Source organism: Nannospalax galili, unplaced genomic scaffold, assembly GCF_000622305.1.
Source record: "Nannospalax galili isolate Female #2095 unplaced genomic scaffold, S.galili_v1.0 scaffold741, whole genome shotgun sequence".
Lineage (NCBI taxonomy): Eukaryota > Metazoa > Chordata > Mammalia > Rodentia > Spalacidae > Nannospalax > Nannospalax galili.
Genome location: NW_008346093.1, coordinates 217,279 through 234,919, shown reverse-complemented (window position 1 = coordinate 234,919; position 17,641 = coordinate 217,279). Strand labels below are relative to the sequence as shown.

The window sequence follows — 17,641 nt, the reverse complement described above, 5'->3', positions numbered from 1 at the left end:
ATTGTCCTTAAACTAAGGGGAAATGGAGGACTGTACTAATGTTCTTAAAGGCCACTGTGGGCATCCCAGAGCTCTGAGCTGCAATGTTAATGGATTACAAGCACTGTCAGACAGCTAACAGAAGTCACCAGACTCTTGTGATGAGTTCACAGAGAGGGTCACCACACACTCTGCTGAAGAGAGATGCAATAGGAGTCACTAGGGACTGTGTTTGGGAGGAAGGTGGGTAATGGGCAGCACAAACAGAAGTGGCAATGGTGGCTCAACATATGACACCATCATAGGGAAAGGAAAAGGAAGATAGTGGGGGCCAGGTGAGGAAAATGGAGGTAAGGTTGGGGAGAGGGTCTCTAAAACTCTCCCTGATAACTACTGAGGGGTCACAAACAGTGTATACTCATTGGGAAGTCAGGGAAAAAGCTGGTGGTGAATACTTAGACATTTCCCTAGGTCAGATACTGATAGAGAATAAAAAAACATGGGAGTGAGCTGCATCTCCAGGACTTGGAGAGGACGGATCATCCAACACTTGGAGGCGTTTAAGAGTGTTTCTGGGATCAAGACCCCAGACCCCATATGGCCTGGTCCTGCCCTCCCTAAAGTCGTCGGGCTCTGCGCAGGCGCACTGCAACTCTGCGGGCGAAACCATCACGGCAGCCTGCACCCCACTCCCTCAGTCAAAGATGGTCTCGCCCCGGGTCAAACCACTCCTTGGGTTCCGGGCAGGGGGCGCCTGGATTCACACACAGCCATCCTTGAGCTTAACTTTCGGTCCGGAATCCCTGCCCGGGCCTCGCGGTCTCTCATAAATCCAAACCCGACCGTCACACCCTCACCTGTCACGCCGCTACCACCGCCACCACCTCCATCTTGGGCTTGTCTTCTTGTTTCCTTGCACAGTCCGCCTCCACTGCCCCTCGGGTTTTCGCTATTGGCTCTACGGGACTCGGCACTCTATTCTTATTGGAGGATGATCACGCCTGTCAAGACAGGACCAGCGGAATGTGGGTCGTGTTCCGGATTAGGAGGGGAGGCAGCAGAGGGAGGCTCTGGGGCAAATTCGCATTCCCTGATTGGTGCAGGCGCAATGAGGGCGAGAACTGGGTGCCAAAGTCTTTAACTCCAACCATGCCATGGAATAAAGAAGATTGTTCTTTCTTGTTTGGTTAGTTTTTCTTTTATTTCTTATTTATTTGGGGTTGACCTTAGGAATCTGGGCGAGAGAAATCCTTACATGAATTTGGAGTAAGTGCCTTAAGGACCTTTTATAGGACTTTGCTGTGTCTTAGTTTTACTGTCTTTAAAATGGGTTCGACTCAGGGAAAACATGATGTTCAATATTCGCCGGCTCTAGGAGACTGTAGTCAATAGCCTTTGATAATGGTGGATCCGTGATGGAGGTCTGGCTGTAGGAGGAAAGGAGGGGGATGAGGAGGATTTTGAAAGACAGGCCACAGGTGGCTAGGCGAAGAAGGAAGTTTGGATCTGGAATGCAGTGCGGTAGCAGCTAATGTGTGCACATACTTTAGGATAAATACAGTTATTAATTTAAGTCTTCCCTGGCGTCACTTGATTTTAAATGGTTTTTTTGACAACCATGTCAAGAAGAAAACACGCACACACACACACACACACACACACACACACACACACACACCCTTCTTTTCTTTGAGCATTTCCTTCAGAAAACTTGTAAATATTTTCTCTGCTCATTTGAGATATATGTAAATCCCTTTAAAAGTTAAGTATGGGTCTGTGGATGAAGCTAAGCAGTAGAATGAAGCACAAGGCCCTGGATTCAATCTCCAGCACTGAAAAAAATCCCAGAAAATTAAAAAATAACATCCCTATTTCCCTATGTAATGTGAGTTTCCTTTATGTGCTGAGATCTAAGTTGTTACCTGTTTGTCATAAGATAATGAGTTTTCATTTTCCTTTGGATAAAATCAGTTAACAGGTGGCCACCTTGATTACTAGAGAGAATTTAGGAGTTGTGTGCCCCAAATGGTGCTGCTGTCACGTTTTCTTACTTCAAGACAAGTTAGTGGTTATTGTTTTAACATGTTGAGTTGAACGAATGGGTTGAATCTGCTGGCTATATAAATGGATACGATTTCTTTCTTTGAATTCTCTGCAAAAATATGACAGAAAAATAATTTGAAAATTAAAAATAAATAAAACGTGTACTCCAGCAATATCACTTCAAAGTATTTGCTCTAGAGAAATGAAAACATATGCCCAAATAGTATGCTGGTAAATGCTAACAACCAGCTTTCCAGGAAGAAAACAGCTCTAATTTGTAGCATTTGTCACTTGTGGTAGAAATACTCCTACAGTGGCTATTTCCAGTTACCAAATATGACATCACTGAAATCACTGAATCAGAGGTAAGAGAGGGACAGAATTGACTGTGGTGTGCCAACCACAGCATGCTACATGTCCACACTAGCGAGAGAAAAAAAAACCCAGGCTAGAGCCCCAACAAAAGAATTGACCAAGAAATATGACAAAGATCAGATAAGGAATACCGCTCAGCAATCAAAGAGAACTATGGAAGAGCATAGAAGAATCTCCCAGACTAAGGGAAAGAAGCCAGGCACAAAAGAAAAATGCTATTTTATTATTCCTTTTGTATAGAATTCTAAACCAGGCAAAACTAGCCCATAGTGAAAGAAGCTAGTTGTTATCTCAAAGAGAATAAGAAGGGCATTACTATGGCTTGGATGTGGTCTGTCCGTGCCAAAACTCACAGTGGAATTTGGTTGCCAATGTAGAATGAGAGATGGGATCCTTCAGAGGGCTTGATGTCTTTCTTGCTAGTCTGGATTAGTTCTTGCTTTTGAAAATGAGTTATTGGGGGTTAGGGAAATGGCTCAGTTGGTATAGTGGTTGCCACACAAGAATGAGGACCTGAGTTCATCCCTAGGACCCATGTAAAAAGAAGCCCATGGGTAGTTGTATGTGTTTGTAATCCCTGTGTGAGGAGGAGACAGAAAGATCACTGAGGCTGGCTAGTCAGCCATTGTATCCAAATCAGTGAGCTCCAGGCTAATGAAAAAGACTCTGTCTCAAAAAAATAAGATGGAGGCCATAAAGTTGGCTCAGTGGACAAAGGTGCTTATGGTCAGGCAACCTGAGTTTGATTCCTGGAACTGACTCCACCGAGTTGTCCTCTGACCTCCACATATGTGCACCTGTACCATGGCACCCTCATATCACACAATAATAAATAATAATAAACAAGGTGGATGGCACCTGAGGAAGGACCTCTGGAGGTTGACCTCTGGCTTCCAATATGTATGCACACACATATACAAGAAAATGGTTATATGCTTGTGTACAAGTTTGTGTGGATATGTACACATGTGCATGCAAGTCCATGTAGTGGACAGCAGAGGTTGATGTTGAGTTTCTCCCTTAACTACTCTCCATCTTATTTTTTGAGATAGGCTCTCGCACTGATCCTGGAGCTCACCCTTTTGGCTAGACTGGGAGGGAGGCCACCAGCTGTACATCTTTGCTTATCTCCACTTTCCCAGTGCTAAGATTACAGACGTGTACCACTGCAGCTGGCTTTCAAATGGCGGCTAGGGATCTAAGCTCAGTCCTCACACGTCTATGGTAAATACTTTGCCAACTGTGCCATCCCCCAAAAGGAGTTATGTAAGGCATCTGACCCCCTTTATCCACTCCTCCTTTTTTAAAAGAAGAGTGTGTGTGCCACATATGTGCAGGTACCTGTGGAGGTCAGAGGAGGGTGTCAGATCCCTTGGAACTAGAGTTACAGGCAGTTGTAAGCCAGCTAACATGGGTGCTGGGAATCAAACTTGGATCCTCTGGAAGAGCAACAAGTGCTCTTAACTACTGAGCCATCTCTCCAGCCCCCATACCTGTCTTCTTTATATACCCTCTTCCATTCTGTTTTCTCCTATAAGGCCCTTACCAGAGGCCAAGCAGATGCAGGTACAACAAAAGCTCTTAGACTTCCCAGACTTCAGAACCATGAGCTCAAATTAACCTATTTTCCTTTTTTTGAGATAGGGTCTCTTATGTACACCACACTGGCCTGGAACTCATAGAAATTCCCTTGCCTCTGCCTCCTGAGTACTGGGATCAAAGGTGTGTGTGTGCCATCATCTCTCTCTCTCTCTCTCTCTCTCTCTCTCTCTCTCTCTCTCTTAAAATAAATAACCCAGACTTAGGTATTCTGTTAAAGTAACAAAACCAGACTAAGACAGGCATGCTTGTAATCCCAGTACTTATTGAAGGCAAGAAGATCAGAAATTCAAGGCCAACCTTGGCTACATATCGAGTTGAAGGCCAGCTTGGGTTACATGGGAACTTTTCTCAAAAAAACAAATACCCAGAGCTGGAGAGATGGTTCAGTAGTTAAGAGCACTGGCTGCTCTTCCAGAAGACCTGGGTTCAGTTCCCAGCACCCACATGGTGGCTAACAACTATCCTTAATTCCAGTTCCAGGGGATCCAATGCCCTGCTCTGGTCTCCATAGGTTTGCATGCCACACAGGCAGAACACCCATACACATAAAATAAAAATAAATAAATTAATTAAAAAAAAAAACCTGGGCTGGAGAAATGTCTCAGTGATTAAGAGCTCTGGTTGCTCCTGCAGAGGACTCAGGTTTGGTTCCCAGCACCCACATGTTGGTTCACAACTGTCCCTGACTTCAGTTCCAGGGGACCCGATGCCCCCTTCTGGCCTCCACAGGCATTACACACAGGTGCACTTACATACATGCAGGCAAAACACTGATACACACAAAAAAGAGGGGACTGGAGAGATGGCTCAGTGCTTAAGAGCACTGATTGGTCTTGCAGAGGACCTGGGTTTGATTCCTAGCACCTACATGGCAGCTAACAACCATTTGTAACTTCAGTTCTGGGGGATCCAATGCCCTCTTCTGACCTCCTCGGGTATTGCAGGACACAGGTGCACTTACCCACATGCAGGCATAACACTTATACACATAAAATAAAAATAATAAATCACACACACACACACACATATAAAATGAAAACAGCTGACAGCTGAGCATGGTGGCAAATGCCTTTAATCCCAGTACTTGGGAGGCAGAGGCAGGCAGATCTCTGTGAGTTCAAGGCCAGCCTGATCTACACAGTGAGTTCTAGGACAGCTGGGGCTGCAGAGAAACTCTGTCTCAAAACAGACCAAAAATATTAAAACAAAACAAAACAAAAAAAAAAAAACTAAAACAAGGCCAGTTTCTACAGCCTTTAATCTCAGAAATAAAAATGTTACATGGTTTCATCCACAGGATGAAAAAAAATTGCAGGCTGCTCATAGCACTCCCATTGTGAGGACAGGGAGGAAGTGGGGAAGGAAGAGGTGTGGAAGAAGGTTGGGGCCTACGACCACTCAAAGGCAATCCTTTTTCTCTTACACTCAACCAAATTCATCCCAATTAACAACATTCAGCTTGGGCTTGCCAGACAAGACATGAAAGCCTTTAAAGTGATTTGAATTTCTTCATCATCATCTTCACATTAAAATCCTTAGAAGTGTCATATATATGGTTGTGTCACCACTTATAGGTGGTTATGTCCAGATAAACCCATTGAAAATTGAAAACAGAATAACTTGGAAATGCATCTGATACATCTAACATCAGGACCATTATATCATCTCTTGACCTGCTGTGAACATGCCCAGAACATAAGTGCTAGCCTACAGTGGAGCAGAGCCAGCCAACACACAGCCCGTTTTATAATAAAGTGTGGAATCTCATGTCATTTATTCAATACTGTATATTACCGGAGCATCTCTATTGTTTTCCTTCATGATGAGGGGGCCTGACTCAGAGCAGCTTCCCCCAAATCACTGACAGTATCCAACTGCATATTGCTGCCCCCAAGAAAGATAAATTCAAAATGTGGTTTCTACTGAGTGTTCATAGTTTTTTCACTGTCCTAAAGGGTGAAAAATCCTAAATTGAGACATCTAAGTTGGAGATCACCTGTATTAAAATAAATAATTCGAAATCTGAAACCCAGGCATAGCCAGAACACTTAGAAAGCTGAAGCTGGAGGATGAGTGGCCAGACTGATCAACATAGTCTCAATGTGTCTCAATCAACCAATCAGTCAACCAAATCTGAACTGATCATGTTTTCTGATACCTTCTTCATAATTATCCACCTAAAAATTTTCAAAGATCTTTAAAAGTAGTTGCTGGTTTCTACTACAGTTAGTTTAAAATTTTTAGAAACATGTCTGAAAAAAAAATCTGGTGCTCACTCACCAAAATGCTACCCATTTTACAACTGAGGCAGCATTAGCCTGCCCTAACTCCAGCGAAAAAATGGCGCCAGGAATTCAAATTTGATAAAGTGTTCAACAAGGCTGCAGGTCAGCCAGGGGCACCTCCTTAAGAAATCTTTGCTCCACCCCAGCTCCCAAGCAACGATTCAGGGAGCCTCTCTCTGCTTTGGGTTCGTGACTGCTAGTGAGATCAACCAATGGCGGCGCAATGGAAGGGAGTTTTTTTTTTTTTTCGAAGGGGGTGTGCTCAGGCAGTTAATAGGCTCTACTTCATTTCCCAAACAGTTGACAGACCAATAGTTATGTGCAGAAGGTGGGTCTTGGGGCCGTTCCACCAATAGGAGGTGTTGGGACCCTGAGGCTTGTCACAAACCAGCAAGTCTGTGGTTAAGCAACTATAACTGATTGCCTAAGTCGTTAATAATGGCAAAGTATGGAAAATTCCACGTCTGGATATTCCTTGAAAACATTTTTTAAAGATACACAACTCCGCAGTCAAAAGTACGGGCTTAGGGGATGGAGAAACGGCTCAGCCTGATAGAGTTCAACAGAGTTCTTGTTGCACTTGCAGAGGACCCAGGTTGGGCTCCTGGCACCCACATCTGTAGCTCACACCAATCTGAAACTCCAGTTCCATGGAATCCGTCACGCTCTTCTGGCCTCATGGGCTCCTGCATGTACGTGGTGCACATACACTCATTCGGCACAAACACATACACATAAATTAAAAATTAAATAATAAAGTATGGGACTGGCTGAGTGGAGTGGCACGTGCCTTTAATCCCAGCCCTCAGGAGGCAGAGACAGACAGATTTCTGTGAGATGGAGGCCAGCTGGGGCTATACCGTGAGACCCTCCCTGTTTCAAAAAAATAAATAAAAGTATGGAACTGGCGAGGTGTGGTGTAATCCCAGCACTAGGGAGACTGAAGCAAAATTGCCACAAGTGAAGCCTACCTGGGCTACATATGAAGTACCAGGCCGTCCAGGACAAGGTCTTGTTTCAAACAATCAAACAAATCTTATAACACATTTACAAGTAACTTAATTCAGCTATCATTTTTTTAAAAGATGTACGAATTATTTTTCTTTTTTGTTTATTATTTTTATTTTATGTGTATAAGTGTATTGCCTGCATGTAGGTAAGTGCACCCGTGCTGTGCAATGCCCACGGAGGACAGAAGAGGCCATAGGATCCACTGGAACTGGAGTTACCGGAAAGTTGTTAGCTGCCATGTGGGTACTGGGATTCAAACCCTGGTCTTCTGCAAGAACAACCGGTGTTCTTAACCGTTGAGCCATCTCTCCAGCCCAGCCAGCCATCATTTTTTAACTTTAAATTTCATTATTGAAGCCCCCCCCAACCTTCAACAGATGCAGATGGATTTATTAGCTACAAGATGGGTTTATTAGCTACAAGGGGCATGCAAACTTTCCTCTGAAAAGGAGGTTGGGCTTTAATAAAAAAAATTTATTTATTATTTTTATTTTATGTGTATGCATGCATTGCCTGAATGTATGTAAGTGCACCCTGTCGTGCAATGCCCGTAGAGGACAGAAGCAGTCATTGGGTCTCCTGGAACTGGAGTTATGGACAATTGTTAGCTGCCATGTGGGTGCTGGGATTTGAACACGGGTCTTCTGCAAGAACAGTCAGTGTTGTTAACTGCTGAGCTATCTCTCCAGCCTCTTAAAGCCTTTCTTAACTAAATGCATTGAATAGTAGTTGAATTTGCTATCCCTGTCTTCTAAGATGTTGAAAAATACCATTAAACTGACAGGATTCTTTTGTTTTAAATTTTAAAAGTTATATTTATATACACTACCTTCGTATTTTCCTAGCATTAAGAAAACATGAAGGTTTTATATATTCAAGTTCCAAACTCAGGATCAGATGAGTGGGAAAAATAATTAAACCAAACAACAGTCTTATAATATTAGTAATAAAGGTTAATATGGTGAAGATATCTTTTGGCATATATACATTTATTTTTATTTGTCATCGCTGGTTATCAACCCCAGGACCTTACACATATTAAATATGTACTCTATTACTGTACTATAGCCCAGTTAATGATTATTTCTCTTTTTCTTGGTCTTTTGAGACAGGGTCTCCCTATAGCCCCAGTTGGCCTGGCACTCACTATGTAGACCAGGCTGGCCACAATCTCACAGAGATCTGCCTGCCTTTGCCTCCCAAGTGCTGAACTAAAGGCATTCATGCCACCCGGCTTGGTTCATAAGTATTTCTTGAAAAATAAAATTCGAGTATGAAAATTTTTAATACTTGAACAAAGAGATCAGTATAAACTTACAAACCTTGAGCAATGTATGCCACCTCTGAGATGCCTTGTGCTATGACAGTCTACCCCTGCTTGTCAATGATAAGTCCTGTGCTAGGGACTGCAATTTAGTATGATTATTTTAAATTGTATTAGTTAAATAAAAAGAAAAAATGTAATTTCCCAGCACAACTAATTTTGAAATGTCTGCTTTTGGTTTTGATCAAAAATGCACTGTGGGGCTGGAGAGATGGCTTCAGTGCTTAAGAGCCTTGCTGCTCTTGCAGAGGACTTATGTTTGGTTCCTAGTACCCACACGATGGCTTACAAACATCTGCAACATTAGCTCCAAGGGCCTGATGCCTTCTTTGGGCCTCCATAGACACTGCACAAATGTGGTGTACATACATGCATATAGATAAACATGCATGCACATAACAATAGATCTTGGGGCTGGAGAGATGCTCAGTGGTTAAGAGCACTTGCTACTCTTCCAGAGGACTCAGGCTAGCAGCCACCTGTAATTCCAGTTCCAGGCGATCCAATGTCCTCTTCTGACCTCTGTGGGCATTGCACACATGTAGTGCACATATATACATGCAGGCAAAACACTCATACACATAAAAAATAAAATAATAAAAATAAATCTTTAAAAAAGAAATGCATTATATAAATTTGTTTCTTGAGGTTAATGCAATACAGACTGACCCAGACTGACCCACAGTGGGTTTCACTGTTTATCTTAGGTAAAAAAGATAATATAACATTTATTAGTTTATATTATATGTTATTTCCAAATTTTCTAGTCAATCAAATGATTGTAAATGAAATTTCAGACAAATATCTTTCAGATAATTCTCAGAATTTTTGAATGAGACCATAGTTCTCTTTTATATCATTATTAATATTATATATCTATATGTTTACAAAAAATGCCTACTAATTTTTATACCACCAATGTAAATATTATTTAGCATCTTGTAGCATACGAAAACTGATTCTGAGGTTACCCAGAATGCTTTATGACTTAACACTTTTCTTTTTTTTAAATAATTAATTAAATTTTTCTTTTTGGCCTTTTTGAGACAGGGTCTCGATATAGCTTCAGCTGGACTGGAACTCACTATGGAGACCAGGCTGACCTTGAACTCACAGAGATCCACCTGCCTCTGCCTCCCAAGTGCTGGGATTAAAGGCGTGCAGCATGGCATGACTTAACCAGTTTTCTTAAGCATGTGAGTATTCTCATGTCCTGCTGTGTGTGGACCTGGACAAGTTGCTTCCCCACTCAGTGTCTCAGGTTTTTTTTTTTTTTTTTTTGTCGTTTTTGAGACAGGGTCTCCCTGTAGCCCCAGCTGGCCTGAATTCGCTATGTAGACCAGGCTGGCCTTGAGCTCACAGAGATCCACCTCGGGAGTGCTAGGACTAAAGGTGTGCGCCACCACGCCCAGTGAGTGTCTCAGTTTACAAAAATATTTCTAGAAAGAGTTTGGGGGGCTAGAGAGATTGCTCAGTGGTTAAGAACACTGGCTGCTCTTACAGAGGAACCGGGTTCAATTCCCAGTGCCCACACGGCAGCTAACATCTGTAATTCCAATTCCAGGGGAACCAACACCTTCTGACCTCCACAGGCATTGCTCGACAGGGGTGCACTTAAGTACATGCAAGCAATATACTCATACACATAAAATAAAAAAAATAAATAAAATATTTTAAAAAGAGTTTGACATAAAGAAAACCTCTGACCTCCCTTTTCTTTCTTTTTACTTTTTCTTTTTGAGACAGGGTCTCATATAGGCCAGGCTGACTTTGAACTGGATTTGAAACTGAGGATTACCTTGACAAGCTCCTGATCCTCCCTCAATAGTGCTGGGACTACAGGTGTGTGCCACTATGCCCAGCTCCCTTTTCTGATAGTATCTCATAGGACGGTCATTCTACAGAGGGGTCTCTGTATTCAGTAAGAGGGAGTTCTACAAAGAAAGGTAAAGAAGAATATGAACAGTTAGGGATCTACGCATCGGACTGTTACCATTAGATCACAGCCTCATTTCCAATCATATTGGAAACAGCAGCAGTCCATGCTTCACTGAAACTTGGCATAAAAATTGACAGGTGACCCAGTGCTGGGGAGGCAGAGCAGGTGGAGTTCTGTGAGTTCAAGGTCAGCCTGGTCTATGTAGTCAGTTCCAGGCCAGCTGGGGCTACAGGGAGACCCTGTCTCAAAAAGACCGAAAAAGTGGACAGGTAATCCTTGGTCCTCAACCTCTTGAATGTTGGGATTACAGGTTTGACAATGACCATCTTATTTATTAAAACCTGACAGCCTGGGCAGAAAGATTGAAAGCTGACATTGCAGGTTGACCTCTGTTCCCAGCAGGCTGTGCATTGGCATTTAGCACACAGACTTTATTAGTATGGGCCTGCTAGCAAAGCATATGGAGAAGTGAGGACAGGGTGGGGCAGAGAAACCACTTGAGTTGCTCAGGCAGTCCCCTAGGTTAGTTTTGACTGATCCCAAAGGAAAGCTCTGGAGTTAGCTAGACCCATCAAAAATTTCCCTAGCCTGGATGAAGTTGATACTGTGATTGATTCATTAATGAATGTTGCTGGGCGTGGTGGTGCTTGCCTTTAATCCCAACCCTCCGTAGGCAGAGGCAGGTGGATCTCTGTGAGTTCAAGGCCAGCCTGGTCTACATAGCGAGTTCCAGGTCAGCTGGGGCTACAGGGAGACCCTGTCTCAAAAAAGACCAAAAACAAAACTAAAAAATGTAATGACTGTTGTTGCACTGGGAAGGGTATACCCTTGATCAAGGGAGGTTTGCTGCAGCTGAGCCACCTCTGAAGGGACTGCCATGTAAGGGCTGTCTGCTCACAGGATTCTCAGCTGCTAGGACAACAAGTCCTAGCTTGAAGTGAGGACCCTTGGCAGTACGTTAGGGTGTCCATTGGTCTTAGCTGACAGATGAAGACAATGACTCATCCTAATTGAGAATTCCTACAGCTTGGACAGGGAACTAGCATTTGATAAGGCCTCACCCAGAAAGGTTGCTGATTATTCATCTTTCATTTTCTCTGATCAGCAAACACTTGGAGGCTTTACGAATTTGTATGAGTCATTTTATCTTCTCATTTACAAAATTAGTATTTGTTGTTTGCTTATGGGTGTTAGAAATTGCTTCCCCCTGATCACATTACTGGAGTTCTAAATATGGGTACCAGCTGAATTTTTTTTTCTTTTTGAGACAGGGTCTCCTTGTAGCCCCAGCTGGCTTGAACTTACTATATACACCAGACTGGCCTTGAACTCACTGAGCTCCGCCTGCCTCTGCCTCCTGAGTGCTGAGATTAAAGGCGTGTGCCGTCACTCCCCGATTTTTCTTTTTTTTTTTGGTCTGAAAAATTTTTTAAAAATCCTTCACCAGCTGTTATGGATGGCTCTTAAGCTTATCTGCACATGCATTTGCATCTTGTATCATGGATACTGCATATCTTCAAAGTTACTACATAATGCCAAGCTGTTTCCAATGATGGTGCACTTATTTCCAGTTACATCAGACTTAATGTTTGACAATCTGTTGGGTGTGTATTAATATTTTGTTGTAGTTTTAATTTGCAATTTTCTTATTGGAGTAGTCTGCTTTCTGTTGCTAATAACAGAGCATCACAGACTAGGTAACTTTATAAAGAAAACAAATTTGGGACTTGTAATCTCAGGACATAAAGTAGAGGCAGAAGGATCATGAATTCAAGGCCAGTTTACATTACATGACCAGTCTAAGGCCAGCCTGGGTCAACATGACACAAAAACCAGAAAAAGAAATAAAGGAAAAAGAGAGAAAGAAAGGAAAAGGGAGAGATGAGAAGAAACAAGGAAAGAAGGAAGGAAGATAGATAAATAGATTTATTGGGGTTCATAGATTGAGGGCCCAGTCTGATGATGGCTTATTTACTGGCAGAGTCCTACCGTACCACAGAATATCATATGGCAAGATACAAGGAGAGTGTGTGTATATATACACATGGGCACGTGCATGTCTACATGTGTCTTATGATCTTTCACTGTATTCCTTTAAAAAAATTTTTTTTAGTTTAGTTTTTTTTTTTTTTAAGACTGGGTCTCCCTGTAACCCCAGCTGGCTTGGAACTCTCTGTATAGACCAGGCTGACTTCGATCCCACAGAGATCTGGCTGTCTATCTCCAGAGTGATGGGATTAAAGGTGTGCACCACCATACCTAGCTCCTTTTTAAAAAAAATTAGTGTGTGTGTGTGTGTGTGTGTGTGTGTGTGTGTGTGTGGTATGTGTGTGAGTGTAGGATCAATTGTGAGCACACATGTGGCGGTCAGAAGATAACTTTCAGGAGTTGGTTCTCTCCTTCTGCTGTGGGTTTCAGGGATTGAACTCAGGTTGTTGGATTCATTGTTTTTATACAGGTTTGTAATATTACTTTGTGAATAAAAGGATTTTCATTTTCTTCCATTTTGTGGTTTGCCTCTTTATTTTAATTATAGTATAAATTGATGAATAAACTCTCTTAATATAGTAGAATAAATCACCCCATTTTTGAGACAGGGTCTTTCTGTGTAGCCCCTGCTGGCTTTGAACCACCAATTCTCCTGGCTCTACCTCCTAGCACTGGGATTACAAGTTTGTGACACTAGTATCCATGATACTGCTTGCCTCTCTGTGTGTGAATTGGCCATGAATTAGCTGTTCTACTTTATTTAAAAGAGTTTTTAAATTTTTATTTTATGTATATGAGTGTTTTGTTTGCATGTATGCAAGTGTACCACATGTGCCCAAGGAAGCCAGAAGAAGGTGTCAGATCCCCTGGAACTGAAGTTAAGGACTGATGCTAGCTGCCATGGGCATGCTGGAAACCAAACCCAGGTCCTCTGGAACAGCAGTAAATGCTCTTAAGCACTGAGTCATCTCTCAAACCCCTGATCTACTTTATTTAATAGTATCTCATGGCCCTCATTCCAGAAGCTTCCTACATCTGGGAGGAAGGAATGCTACAGACAAATTCCAAGAAGTATCTGGTCGGGTCTGGCTGGGTCCCCCACTCCATCTATTAGTTGGCTTTCTATTGCTGTAAAAAATATTTATGAGCCTGTCAATTTCAGGAGGCGGAATGTTTAAGCTGAGTTGGTGGTATATGTCTATTATCCCAGTCCTTGGGAAGCTGAGGCAGGAGGATCATGTGTTCTAGGCTGGCCTGGGATGCATAATGAGACCCTATACACAAACAAAGCACAACAAAACAAAAATACAGATTGTGGTAAAATCATTCATAATCTGTTCAATTTACCATCATGAAGTGTTTCTTATGTGTTCACTAAATATTTGTACATCTATATCTTTTCAATATATTTCTAAGCATTTCTGTATCTCTATCTTTTATATACAATTAAAAACACGATTAGAAATCTTAGAAGAATGAAAGCTTCAACCTAAATTACTTGCATGCTTTTCACATAATAGGATTCTTTTCCCTGAGCCACTAGTTATTCTTAGAAACCATGTCTACCTCCGCCTCCATGACTAAAATGAAGAGCAGACACCATCTGTCCTTAGCAGAACAGCTGAACTGGAACCCGATAGCCTGATGGGTGGAGTGTGGGAGGACAGCAGTTCTCACTGCTGATTTGCTGATTGTTGTCTGCAGTGTCTTTGCTGTATGCTGGACTGTCACTCAGAAAACGGGGTCCTCTGCTGGGCTATTCACAGCATTCCATTAGGGGATTTGGGGGAAAGAAACAAGCCACAGAAAAGATATAGGCAATATTCTGAGAACCAAAGAAAAACAACCAAGTATCCATTTAAGTTTGTATTTAATTTGGAAACTGCTTAGATTTATTTAAGTCATTCAACTAGAATGCTTATTCTATGCCCTATCTCCTTTTTGTTAGTAACACCTGAGATGTATTGAACATAAGTTTAGTTTTAAAAGTGAATGAATAACAGGCATGGTGGTGCACGCCTTTAATCCCAGCACTTGTGAGGCAGAGGCAGGCAGATCTTTGTGAGACCACAACTATATGATTTTTAACACACATAACTTTCTTATTTTCAGAATCTCAATGAAAATTTGTATTTAGAATTTTTTTTTGGTCTTTTTGAGACAGGGTCTCCCTGTAGTCCCAGCTGTCCTGGACCTCACCATGTAGACCAGGCTGGCCTTGAACGAAAGAAAGGAAGATTTATTACGGCCAGGCTACACTCATTCCTAGAGGGTCCGAGTACAGCACCTAGCCTAAGCACTCTGGTTCTTTTATACTAAACTTGTTGCTGGGCAAGCAAGTAGAATACAGAAGCCAATCATTGAGTGTTAAGCTTGAGCAATCATTATGAAGGAAATTGTCTTTACCAGTCACAAAGTTCCCTCTAAGGGGGGTTTTGTTGTATAGCTATTTTATCTTAGGAACGTCTAAATGTTGTGGGATACTTTTTTTGCATTCTCTCCGGTCTTCGGTATTGTCACTGTTTTTCATTTTGGACATTCAGATACATATACATTGTATATGTGTACGTATAATGATAGCTTACTGAGATTTTTAGTTTCCATTTCCTTAATGGCAAATGATGCTGGCATCTTTTTCACATGCTTCTTTGCCATTTGTAGGTCCTATACTGTCAATATCCTTTTACATCTTCTATCCTACCTTTTGTACATTATCTTCTGGGATTGTCTCTTTACTGTTTGCTTTTTGTTTGTTTATTTGTAGGGTTTTTTGAGATGGGGTCTTGCTCTTGTAGGCCGTGGTCGCCTGGAACTTACAGTTCTCCTGCCTCAGCTTCCCAAGTCCTGCAGTTATAGATGTGCCCTACCACACTCAGCTACTATTGTGTTCTGAGAGCTCTTTATAGTATAGATATTTTTTATCTGATATTTAGTTACAATTTTCCCCAAGCCTATAGTGTTTTCCCCCCATTCTATTAGCAGAGTCTTTCATAAAGTAAGGCTTCCTAATCAACAAACTTATTTTATGAATTGTGTTTTTGGCATCCATTCTAAATTCACTTTGTGTAGCTGTATTCATCAATCTTCCATTACTGTGACAAAGTACCTGGTCCATGTTTGCTTGTCTCTGTTGCTTTTGTCCTGTGGCAGCACAGTGCCTCATGGCAAGAGCACCTGGCGGAGGAGGACTGTTCACCAAATGGCTTCTGGGAAATAGAAAGAGGAAGAGACGGGTCTCACTCTCCCCTTCAAAAGCACACTCCTCGGTGACTTAACATCTTCCTAGTGAGACCTTACCATTTATTTTTTGAGACAGGGTCTCTCCATAGTGCCAGCTGGCCTGGAACTCACTATGTATTCCACACTGACTTTGATCTCATAGAGATCTTCCTGCCTCTGAATGCTGGAATTAAAAGCATGTGCCACCATGCCCCGAAATGTTCCACCACTTCTCAATAGCACCATAGGCTGGCATCCAAGTCTTTAACACATTGACTGTTGGAGGATACTTATCTAAACTGTTCCTAATCCCCAAGATATTTTCCTAAATTCTTCTTTTTCTTGAAAGTTTTATGCTTTATACTTTGCGATTAAGACCATGATGCATTTGAGTTAATTTTTGTATAAAGTATGGACTGGGTCCAAGTTTTCTGTTTTTGATTTCTTTTTCTTTTCTTTGCTAATGGATGTCCTATGGCTCCAGCATAATTTCTTGAAAATACCTATATTTCCATTGAATAGCTTTTGCAGTTTTGTCAAAAATCAACTAGTCACAGGTCATGTGTATTGAGTAATTTTTGAGCTTTCTAGTCTGTCTCATTAATCTGTGCCACACTATCTTTATTACTGTAACTTTAATATTGAATAGAGCAAAGTCTTCTCTTCTAGAGCTTGTTTTAGTTATTCTAGAACCTATGACTTTCCATACAAATTATATCTTGGGGAGGAGGAAGATTTGCTAGCCCGGACTGTGTATTCACTATGTAGACCAGGCTCACCTCAAAATCATGGCAATCTTCCTGCCTCAGCCTCATGAGTGCTGGGATTACAGACATACTCCACCACATTGAGCTCTGAATATATTTTAGAATGAATTGATATACAAATGTCACTGACATTTTGATAAGAATTGTATTAGGACTGGGGATGTAGCTTAGTGGTATACTACATGACTAGACTACACAAGGCCACAGGTTCAACCTCCATCCACCATCTAAAAATGTATTAAGCCTTTAGGCTGAGTGCCTTAGTGGACAGTTGCTGGAGTTTGTGTCCCTAGAACCCATGTAAATGCCAGATGAGCATGAAAGCCCACTTGTAATTCTAGGGCTTGGAACATAGAGACAGGAGATCCCCAGAGCAAGCCAGCTAGCTAGATTAGCCCGTATCAGTGAGCTCTGGGTTCAACTGAGAGATTTTTTGCCTCAATGAATAAGGTGGAGAAATCAAGAAAGACTCATGATGTCAACTTCAGACTTCCACATGTATACACACACATACACGTGCCCACACATATGTGAACACACACAGCCATATGCCGCACACATGGTGAAAGTTGTCATATTTCTTATGTTGAGTCTTCCAATTCATAAATACAGAGGTGAGGGGAATGTGGAAACCCAATTAGAACCACTCATACTGCCTTCTTAATTCGATTATGGCCAGTGGGGGTGGAGGCTGAGCTCCCAACTCCCCCATGAACCCATTGAGTGGGAGGCTTTGGATTTGTCTGGTTTTGGTGTTTGATTAGTGCAGGTCTGGTATTATACAAAAGGTTTTCTGTTATTTAAGCCACCCTTTCCCTGGACCTTTGGCTGAAATGAAAAAGCTTTTCTTGGACTTGTTTTACTTTGTCTATGGCTATTGGCAACTCTGGATTGAAGGCTTCTTTCTGTAACACTTTGTTCAGGATTTCTGGGAAGCAAAGGAGTAAAGGAAACTCACTGTCATGCTGTTCACTTCAGAAAGGGCAGCAGAGATGGCTCAGCAGTTAGGAGCACTTGCTGCTTTTGCAGAAGACACGGATCAGTTTCCAGCATCCACATGGTGGCTCGATATCTGAAACTCTAATTCCAGGGGATCCAATGCCCTCTT

The 17,641-nt window shown here is 42.0% G+C and overlaps 1 protein-coding gene across 2 annotated transcripts in view; it reads right to left on the bottom strand.

The window, feature by feature from the left end:
- The window catches only part of Araf (A-Raf proto-oncogene, serine/threonine kinase), a 27,909-nt gene extending 10,268 nt beyond the window's left edge, over positions 1-17,641 (bottom strand). Inside the window, exons 1-3 of one of the 2 annotated variants that reach the window (XM_008842516.3) lie at positions 17,492-17,641; positions 15,654-15,753; positions 837-980 (exon numbers count right to left, since the gene is read on the bottom strand). The gene's annotated coding sequence lies outside the window, so the exon portion shown is untranslated. The remainder of the gene's footprint in view (positions 1-836; positions 981-15,653; positions 15,754-17,491) is intronic. The other variant, XM_008842518.3, reaches the window with a different exon arrangement.